The following is an 11235-nucleotide window of genomic DNA, read 5'->3' as shown; positions in this document are numbered from 1 at the left end:
ATATAGTCTTTGATGAAGAGATTTAACAAAGGGAATGCTAGGCTTATGTCAAAGATTGATGGAGAATCGCCAGTAAGGGGGCTAATTGCTGGTTAATAATATCTAGGAAATAGATTATAAAAACGATTAATTGGAGGAAATGAAAATTTTATTGTAATCCATTAATTCAATGAGAGAGACATTACAAGGTTTTTTAAGTAAAAAACTTTTGCTTCTCAAGAATCTTTGACGTTAAACGTCGTACATGCTGCCTTCAATTAGATTCCCCCTGAAACAAATCAGATTATTATGGTGAAGTTTGATGTCTGGATTTAATATGCAATTTTTTTAAAATTAGTTATCTTTATCTTATCTTTCATTTAAATAAAAATTATCTTTCATTCTACCGATATATTAAAATAAGAAATATATATTTAATGTTGTCAAAAAACATCTGGTAATATGGGTTGTGAATCATAATGTTACTATTAAATGAACACCATGGTGCACGGTATCAATTAGTACTCGTAAAAGCAAAATAATAACACGGGTGCCATGACCTAATTTAATGAAAATGAGCGAGTTAATTAATAATGGTACATACGCAGGTCCATAGTTGCAAACGATAATGTAGGTGTACCATCCTGTTGGATCTTTTTCGTAGTCAATCACACACGCGCAACCGACATGAGTTGTGGTAGCCCAAACCACCTATCGAGGAATAAGTGTTACTGCTCGATTTTTGGACTCCAGATATAATGTTAAGAATTCCATTAAAAATAACTAACTATAGGATTGATAAAAATTGCAACCACAAAGTCACATTATTTTCACTCGTTTGGCAGAAAGGATTGGTTTCTGCTCCTTATGTACCAAAACAGAAACGATGAAAATATCCCTTCTTACTTGAGTAAAATGTCCTGTATCGTACGTGAATATGAAAGGCTGTCGCTGCGATTTTCGGTAATCTTTAATCTCATCATACCAAGCTTGAATAGCTTCACCATATTTGCAAGATGTCATTTTCGCTGAACTCTTAATTAGAAAAATTGCGATTTTTAATTATGTCAGGAAAGTAATATTTTAAGGTTGATTAAAATTAGAAAATACCAATTAGTATTATATAAAAACGTAGGTTTATGCATGTAGATGCAGAAAGTTTTTAAAACTATTATCCTCACCATTATTAAATAATTAACAGTAAAAATTAAATTTTTCTATGTGAACTATTTCAACTTTCTTTCTTAAGTCTTAATTTATAAACATATTTTTATATTAAAAGTGATTTGGCTACCACTTATGCAGATTAAAGATTATTAATTTAAACTTGGAACTTACAAATTTTTTGTATAAATTTTGGCCAATTGATTTAAACTCTTTTACTGAAAGTAAATAATAGAATTAATTTTTTAACTTCGTTCTTTGAGGAAAGTTATATAAATGGTTAAGTATTCGGTTTAATAATTTCACTATAGACAGTTGTCATTTTCGTAGAAATATTGAGTTACTTTATACCTGAAGGTGAATTGTGTTGAAATAAACAATAAGCAGCCCAGTCTCGTGCCGCTTTATATAGACCATCGTTCCATTTCTAGGCACAGAAAAATTAAAATGCTTAGAAAATTACATTTTAATATAAAATAAATAGAACCAAATGAATATAGACTTTAAAGCCCTTGGGTTTTGTTCCCGTATTTCTTAATACTAATATTTCGTTTGAGAAATAGTGAAAAGTATGGATAGTGGAATAATTGTACGCTGTATATGATAAGGAAAATACACTAAAGATACGATATATTATTCATACCAGATTCCCAATATTTTTTGCTGGAGGAAGCGTTCCATCCTCCCCAACGGCCTTTCCTCGGGCCACTGTTGCCCTGAGCGAGTTGTGTTTATTTAAGACATCGTTGATATCCGATTGCGAAACATCTTTCACGTTGCATTTGGCCAAACCTCCATCAATTCTTATACACAGTGTAACAAATGTTATCAATAATTTCACGAAATTCTTCATTTCTGAAAAAGGAAATTTGTAGATGTGTAAACTAAAACATTTTTTTAACAAGTGTACATTAGTGGCCATCGCCATTGATTTTTAATTTTATATGCGAAATGCTTTCCTATTATTAAATGATAAATAAAATAAAATATAATATAATATAAAACATAAAATGCAAAGTATTAAAATTGCAAGCGTCAGTTTAATTCGCTTTTGAAAGCTTTTATTAATTTTTTTCAGAAATATTTTCATCAAAATACGAAAATATATAATTGATTTATGAATTTAGTGCTTTAAATAATAAATCCCATTAACTCTCAAGTTTTATGAAAATTAACTACAAATATTTTCACACATCCATCTTCAATAGAATGGAACTAAAACCCTAGTAAAATTACTAAATTGGTCCTTTGGTTATTAATTAAAAATTAGACGACAATTATTGTATTGCATAAAAACTAAGGCATTATTTCCCAATTCCAGCACGAAATATAATGCGAAAATTTATTAAGTAGGATAACAATGGTGTTTTGGCTTTCAATTCATTGCTCACAACTTAACGAATGTTAATTCGCGACAGATATTTGCACCATAAACGTGAAAATGCTTCCGTAAATCTGGGAATATAACATAACAGTAATTTTATTGCCAACATGACAGTTCTATTTAATATTATTAATTTTTAACTCATCCTTCAGAGTGCGCCAAAGACATACGCCGCACCACTTTATAGCTTCAGTTATATCTCGAGAAATATCTGGTGTCGTAAAAATTGTCATTTAACTGTCATTTTTATTGAAAATGTGTGGACATAGCTAGAATTATCCATTTGTTATGAATTTTGACGTATTCTATCTCTATGGAAGTAAAATCGTTTGGGAACTACAAACATAAACTACAGTTGTCACTAATCACATCAGTCGCAAGGCCAGGTGTAAGTGCTATATTTTTCTAGATGGGCAAGCCGTAGTTAATAGTCTTTCAAATCTAAGTTTCTCTTAGTTGAAAGGTTATCTTTGAAAGCGAAGCTCTGTGCAATGTTGTTTTATAGCTTTATCAGCTAGTTACTTAAAAATGAAATTCCAAGTATGTGTGAGTTTCTCACTAAAGTGTTATTTTCTTATGCTAAAACTAAAGCCATTTAGGGAAAAATGGCTCAGGGTTATAGATTAGGGTAAGTATTATGTTGATGAATATATAAAAACTATATCGGTTGACAACTCATTCTTAATTTATTATTTTTATTATTTAATAATTATTTTTATTATTTAATAATTATTTTTATTATTTAATAATTATTTTTATTATTTAATAATTATTTTTATTATTTAATAATTATTTTTATTATTTAATAATTATTTTTATTATTTAATAATTATTTTTATTATTTAATAATTATTTTTATTATTTAATAATTATTTTTATTATTTAATAATTATTTTTATTATTTAATAATTATTTTTATTATTTAATAATTATTTTTATTATTTAATAATTATTTTTATTATTTAATAATTATTTTTATTATTTAATAATTATTTTTATTATTTAATAATTATTTTTATTATTTAATAAAGATATTTTAGATAACACTTAAGCCGCCTTTCCCAATGCTTAAATCGTTGAATAGTTTTTAATTTATTTAATATTACACTTTCAACGCTTTTAAACATGTACCAACCGTTATTTTTCAAGTTATATACTTGGCAAATGTACGTAAAAATGATGTTTTTGAAGCTAATAGTGCCAGAAATTGTCAATATTTTTAAAGGTTTTTATTTTAAACACATTTCCTTTTAAATTGGTAATTGTATGCTGAAATCCTTGATATTTAAAAATGTTTATATAATTACAATAAGTTTTTAATATTACTGAAAATTAGAAGTCTGCCTATTTCTTAAAACATGTTGAAACTCTTTCTAATAAGACTCGCTCAAAAACAAACGTTTATAAGTATTGAAAATGTGGCTGGAACATTTGAACCAGTCGACCACCACGCACTATGAAAAAAAGGTTTTTGAATATGTTTTGTATTTTAAAACCCTCGTAAGTTCATTTATTTGATAACGGCACTTGTTAGAGTTTCTTAATCACGACTAAAGAAATCCTACACGACAGTTAAATTTAAAAATATATCTTTATCTTGTCTATCTAACGCAGAAGTTCGACTTTAACTTATTTTTTTTTGCTTGTCGTAATTTAATTTTACAAAAATGACAGCTTAGTTAATTTTGTGACAGTCAGTATTCTTGTCATCAAATATAAGTATTTCATAAGCTGAAACGTTTTCCATTATCAGCATTAGTCGTTAGTGTCCAAACATTTATCCATTCTGAGTAACTCAAAATATATTTAGCAAATATTTTACCGATATAAAACAATAATTTAATAAGCTAAATTCTTAATTTAAGTTTTAAATTCAAACGTATACTGAAAAAACATTCGTTGTAAATAAAGTTAATATATATTTAAAATCTACAATAATCCTATTTAAAGATCAAGTTTGAATTTTCGTAATGAGGAATTTAAGACCACAAATATAAATACCACAGTTATATATATATGTATAACTTCATTTTACTAAATAAGGGTCAAAAAGGGTATAATCTCTAGTAATTTTAAAATATAATATACTTTATTAAGGTATTTCGGTTGAGTTTTCAAGTTAGTTATATTTATTCTTGTAGTATTTTGTATACTTTCAGATTGATACGTTATTGGCTTTTTTTTTCGCCCTAATAAAATGGCTTGTTCCAATATCCAACTTTGGATCTAATTGAAATCAATAAAAAATCTAGTATTAATCAAATTCTATTTAGACCAACAATTTCTAAATAAATAAACTGATTCGATCAAATATATCACATTTTGGATTGTTATTTTCGATAAAAATATAATTCATAACTAAACAATTTTGGATATAATTTTGGAAATCAATTGGATACACCATGTTCGCAAGGGAACGATTCTATAATTTTCGAATTGATGAAGTACATCTATTAATATTTTTAAATAAGGAATAACAATAACTACAGAATATTTTGTTATTATTTTTCTAGCTAATTCAATTTTTAAATAGACCAATCTAACCACATTTTGGGCCCTGGGTATATTATTACAGAGTGTCAGAATTTATAGCCCGGTGAACCTAGTAACAGAGACCATACCACCGGAAGTCTATCATCATAGTTCCCTACGCCAGCGTCCCACAGCCCGGAAAGGTGACAAATCCAGCATGGGTAGTAGAACCCTACTACTGATGGTCGCACCTTAGACGCAAGCCACCCAACCCAGCAGAAGGTGCAGCAATGGGGGGACCCTTTTCCACTTCGCACACAGCAGTGGGAGTAAGAGTGGATGCTGTAGCAACTCCAGTCGACACCCTACCTACGTAGGTAAGGAGTCAAACCTAAAGGGGAACGACGGGCACACAGCAGTGTGTGACTCCAAAAGGCCGGGAAACAGGACCGCCGTGCCCTCATACGGAGGCCGGCCACCCCACGGCAGGCTACCCAATCCGCCGAGGCGGCCAGTTTGCACGGACCCTCTCCGTTAGCCTGAGCTGAAGCTCAGTATCCAGCCCAAACCTGACCGAAGTCGGAGGTGGAGATAGGACCATGTGATCGAAGATAACATCTCCCAGTGCGCCACCGCCCTTTTGGGTTACAAGAGCCGGACCCCGACTCCCCGGTAAAGCCACCACTTATTGCACACTCCGACCCATTTAGGGCCGGTATATTATTACAGGAATTGTGATACAAGATTGAGTAATTAAGAATGGTGTCGGAATCATCTAACCTACTTTTAATGGCTATACGTAGTGGGCTTTCTCGCCAGATATTTATTGTAATCGCCAGTGTCAATGGTGCTATTAAACGCTTAATTTGCCTATTAGTTCAAAAGATGATAAAACGTCACTATATAAACCTAAAACCAATTGATAAAAATGCAGAAAAATGGCCCGTTTCAATAAGAAATTAATAATATGTGTCGAAAGAAACTTTTATGGCGCGAATGGGGAATAGAGGTTTCTAACAAATAAAGTGGGGTGGCGGAGTGGTTAGCGCTTTCGCCTCGCAGCAAGAGGAGCCGGGTTCGATCCCAACGTGTGACACTGGGTGAAAACTCAGAACTACTCCTTCTGCGTTGAGTTTGCCAGTTCTCTCCGCACTGGTTTATGGGGTTTTCCCACGTTTTCTTCGGTTTTCCCTTTCCATAAAAACTTGTAGAGATTAACGGTAATAGTAAGTGTAGGGAGCTGTTGGCTCACGTGGCGTGCAGGGCTTGCTACCACCCTCCGACGCAATGTAACCCGGCCACCTGTTTAAAGGCACAATAAGTCGCTTGATGACTTAGGTCTAAGGTGGTGCCTTGGGTATAAGCCTAGCTGATTTTTGAAAGTACAAGTAACTTAATAAAAAAAAACCTAATAGGTTTGATGGTGTCAAATTCGGTATTTGAAACTTCTTTAAGGGTTAACGTATATGTAACTTTATCACTTTTAAATACGGCATAAAAGTATTTTCTGGAATGACGTAAGCTACGTCTTCTTTAATTTGCTGACGAAAAACGCGTCATCAATTTTTAAGAAGGGAAACGGAAGTTAAAGTCGCGGATTTTGTCAATGTGCAGAATTCGCGCGCATTTCTGGCGATCACGAGATTTCGTTTTAATGGCAACCTTTTCAATATCGAAAGGAATATAATAATTTTTTGATCAACAAATTGTATATTCCGTGTGAAAAAAGGTCTAATTGAATTTTTTATATGTACATTATATAGAGAGACATACTTATGGATGATTATATTACATTTGATCATTGCAAAATATCTTCGTTTAACCCAATTATGTTTTGTACTCACTCTAGTGAAATTAAATGATTAAAGACTGAACTAACTTACCATACTTATCCAGTTACTTACTTTACGTTTTATCCCAAACCAAACTATGCGTACGAGGAAAATAAATCTGACAATGCTTTGGAAACAATGAATCTTCAGAATAATATGAGCTTCAAAATTCTGTCTCATAAATACATTTGTATTTAGAAAACTCCGTGAGATTCAACGGAATCTACATGAGCAGGAATCCATACTTCAACTTGGAATGCTTATCGCGGCAGATTTTCGTCTCGATGTGGCTGATTGTTTTTTCGTCACTGTGTTAATTAAACAAACAATTACGTGAGAGGGGAGCGCGCCCAGACAGGATCTTTTTTTCTCGTAAGCAGGGCCAAAGCCGTCGTAGTGATCTTACCATACGCGATACGGCCAGATACGAATTCCAAGTAGAGGTTTGGATTTCTGACATGACTATGTGATAAACGTTAGATAGTTGCAAAACTCCAAAGTAAATAAACATTTCGGAGTTTAAGTATATTGTAGTTGGAACTTTAGTTGGATAGTACTGTTTACGCTCACGTTAGAAGTTTTGAATATCAGGTTTTCTTTTCAATGATAAATTTCCTTATACCAAACAAAGGATTAATAAAAATAAATACATATCTACGCGTTGGGACTTTCAAAAATTCGACGATAAAATTTCATTGTTTATTGTTTCTCTTAAATTCATTTAATATAGGGTAAATTTAAATTTTTGGCTTTAATAGAGAGACCTTGAATTGAGTATACAGTTATTGCTAAATATATATAAATCTGTTTATATATAATAAAGCATTAAAATTTTTAGATTTGTTTTATGGATATATTTCGATATTATTTTTGGACATACAAAATATATAGTAGGTATCTTAAAAAACCCATGCCGTTGATATTTTATGTTCTTAACCCATAAAAGGTATACATTTTAAGCGTTTTCTGACTAAATTACTTTTTTAAAATTTAATATAAAAAATTAAAACCAAACGTAGAAAGACTTGATCGATAAATATAGAAATAATTTTTGACTTCCTAGGTTCTTTATCTACAAAATTAAATTAACTACGTTTATATAGGTATAATATATACTATTAAAAAACTTGAAATTATGGGAAATAGTGTAAATCAATGTTTAAATTTAATTTAATTTTCCAAAATTTATTAGAATGGAAAATGTTTGTCAACTTATTTTGCATTGCAGCAAAGAAAGTAACCATACCTTGAACTTAAAAATTTGGTTTTTGTCTACCACCTCCCGGTGATAAAATATATTTTCCAAATTGACTTAAGCAATAAATATACCCTTTCAATTACCAATTTCTATAGTAAATAGTTTTTGAGAAAAATGTCTAGATTGAGCCCATTGATACACCCTTCGTATAAACCTATTGGTTCAGTCATTTATCAAAACGTGGTACGGGACGTTAAATTCTATGGTAAAAAATTCTCTTGCGATACCAAAATCGTATTGATTCTCGATCTGATATTATTTTGGTCACGTGTTTACATAAACTATAGAGCTTTGTGATCTTTTTGACGTTCTCTAACAGAGTATGTTCGTAGATTACAAGACTGATAGAATTGATTGTGTCAAATGACTACATATGTTGAAAACTATATAAGAAACTAGCAATAAGAACATTTTTCTCAAAGTATATTAAAGGACAATAATTATTTGGTAAAGACCAAAGTTCACGGCGAATATAAAACTTAAAACTTGAAATCTTATGTTCACTAGTAAGTTATATATGCTCCTTGAATAAACATATTTCCCCCCAAAGAAACGTTGGTCTTTGGTACTTTTTCGCGTTTTCTAAAACCACTTCTTCAAACTATTCATAATTACCAGTTGATGAGCAGTCTAGAAAAGTAGTTCTGATACCACTCTCTTGTTCGTGTTTTGTTGAGAAGCTTTGAGCTACGCTAGAAACAATAGGAACAAGTTACGTAGAATATTTTGCGACTAGACATGGTGCTGCGAAAGCCATTAATTATATTCGTTGAAGGATATCCATTGTTTTACTACACTGAGTTATTTTAGGATTTTATAAAACATATCAACGGATGTATAAAACGTGAAGTATTAGCCAATAGTGGCTAAAAGTGTTTTTGTTTCAAGGGTTCCACGAAAAGGAGTTATATTTACCCATTCAGCCAACTGTAATTTAGTTTAAAACCTCCGACTAACAATACTTTTGGTGAAGCGAGGGAAAAGGCTGTTTCTTTCTTTACGCTTCTGCATACACGATTTCAAACTATTGTCACAACATTGACCGTTTTGTATAAACACAAATTTCTAACCATTGTTAGACGTGTACGAAAATCATCATTGAATTGGAATACTTCCTTTGCTACAGGTCATTTGAATGACAAGTCCACTGAATCAAATCAGATTATAACTTATATACTAGAATGTAAAAAACTTTATCTGGCGACTAAGTCATTGAACTTTTTAAATAATATAAATTAAATGTATATTTAAAATATGTCCTTTTTTAATATTCTTATTTTAAAAATAAAAAAATCCTAAACAAATAGTTCCTTATCGGTTTCAATGAGGAAATGTAAAACAAAAATACAATCCTGAATAAATTTAAATTGATTTTAAATTTATATTAAAATCTCGACGACTAGGGTTATTCGTTTCTATTGTTTAAAATTTTTAAGCGAATGTAAAAATATGCTCTAATCAGATTCGGGAATTGAGCCAAGGCCTTCGAATACTGCAGAAGCGTGAAATCTTTAGATCGGTACGACATTTGTTTAGAAATGTTATAGAAAAAAAGGTTACCAATACATTCCCAGCAGCCAACCGTTGTATTCAGAAGCATTGATAAAACATTTCTGGTACCATTAGTATTAATGTAAAGAAATCGGTTACCAACTGCTTCGAAAGGTTTCAAAGAACTAACGATAAGTTAAGTTAGAAGAAACCACATATGGACTGTGCGAAGGATGATAAAATACGCGGAAAAGTAGATTAGTCCATAATTAAAAGGGATAATATAGCTGAAGCCTAAACAAATTTGAAGAAATTAAAAAACTTACTAATAACTCGTACCAATAGGTCTTCGAGCAAACAAAAAGACGCGAATCTCGGATCAAATAGATCTTCGAGTAAAAAACTACATAAAAACTAAATAAAATAGCCAGAAATTCCAACGGTAGACCGGTTTCGTTCTATTTGGAACTCATCAGTACCGTGCAGGAAATCTGGCTGGCGACTGCTATACAAGAAACTAAGCCTAAACATTAAAAATTTCCAAACGCGTTTCATAGCAACGGAAAGCCGAAAAGGGGGGAGTGTGGTGGAGAATAGTATATACGATAAGTTAAGTTAGAAGAAACCACCTATGGACTGTGCGAAGGATGATAAAATACGCGAAAAAGTAGATTAGTCCATAATTAAAAGGGATAATATAGCTAAAGGCTAAACCAATTTGAAGAAATTTTCGCGTATTTTATCATCCTTCAAAGAACTAAAACAACTATAATTTGTGTAGTGCCAATAGTGTATTTGACCCAACACAGGTTACAGCACCGACATTAAATTGCATGAGGTGCAATTGGTTTTCTAAGCCATAACTTTGCTTAAAATACCAACTGTTTAATTAAAAATGACTTTAGAGAGTTTCATAGTGTAATTACCTCTCCGAGGGGACAAAGTCCCCTAGGAGGGGTTATACAACCAGCGTGTCCGTCTGTGGGTGGGTGTGTGTGTGTGTGTGTGTGTGTATGTATGTGTGTGTGTGGGTGTGTATGTAAGCTGTATGTGTGTGTGGCCTGCGAACGCGTTCGCATTTTCGGTGCAAAGTGTAATCACTGCGTTCGCAGTTTCTCGAAGGGTTGGCAAAACCACCGTGTGACGGTGAGCGTTAACGGATTGATTTGCGGTTGGGTTTGGTTGGTCTTTTTTCGTCAACGCTCACTGGATATTTCGTTATTGTTATGTTGTAGGTCGTGAATGTTGAGTTCGTGTTGTGACTGTTGTGGGGGTTGAGTTTGTGTTATGATTGTTGTGGATGTTGTGTTCGTGTTATGACGGTTGTGCTTGTGCTATGATGGCTGTGGATGTTGGGTCTGTTGTGTTTGTATGGGCGTTTTCTCTCCAACTTCTTCTTAATGACTTTGGGACGAACCGAGTGCTGAGTGTAATGCTACCTCTCAACGTCCAATGGCAGGGTTTCCACCAGTTGTACACGGTATTCGTCTTAGTATCAATTTACGATTTTTTAGCGCCGGCCGGGAATCGAACCCGGGTCTGCCTCGTGCAAGAGATTTACTCTAACCACTCAGCCACCAACGCTTGTCTTACGAATAAAATTATGTTGATTTAATCTTGTTATTAAATAAAACAAAATTTCGTGTTCCATTTAA

At 32.2% G+C, this 11235-nt stretch overlaps 2 long non-coding RNA genes across 2 annotated transcripts; both read right to left on the bottom strand.

Annotated features, from left to right (window-relative positions):
* Positions 1-161: 161 nt before the first annotated feature.
* LOC149943740 (uncharacterized) lies at positions 162-958 on the bottom strand. The gene is made up of 3 exons (XR_016480857.1): positions 886-958; positions 584-690; positions 162-268 (listed from the first exon to the last, which is right to left on the bottom strand). It is a non-coding gene; the product is annotated as an uncharacterized LOC149943740 (long non-coding RNA).
* A 378-nt stretch (positions 959-1336) lies between these two features.
* On the bottom strand, positions 1337-1937 carry LOC149943739 (uncharacterized). The gene is made up of 3 exons (XR_016480822.1): positions 1787-1937; positions 1495-1570; positions 1337-1361 (listed from the first exon to the last, which is right to left on the bottom strand). It is a non-coding gene; the product is annotated as an uncharacterized LOC149943739 (long non-coding RNA).
* Between the last annotated feature and the right edge of the window lie 9298 nt (positions 1938-11235).

The sequence above is a fragment of the Leiobunum rupestre genome, chromosome 5 (assembly GCF_980474605.1).
Source record: "Leiobunum rupestre chromosome 5, qqLeiRupe1.1.hap1, whole genome shotgun sequence".
Taxonomy (NCBI): Eukaryota; Metazoa; Arthropoda; class Arachnida; order Opiliones; family Sclerosomatidae; genus Leiobunum; species Leiobunum rupestre.
This window is presented reverse-complemented; position numbering and strand designations above follow the sequence as displayed.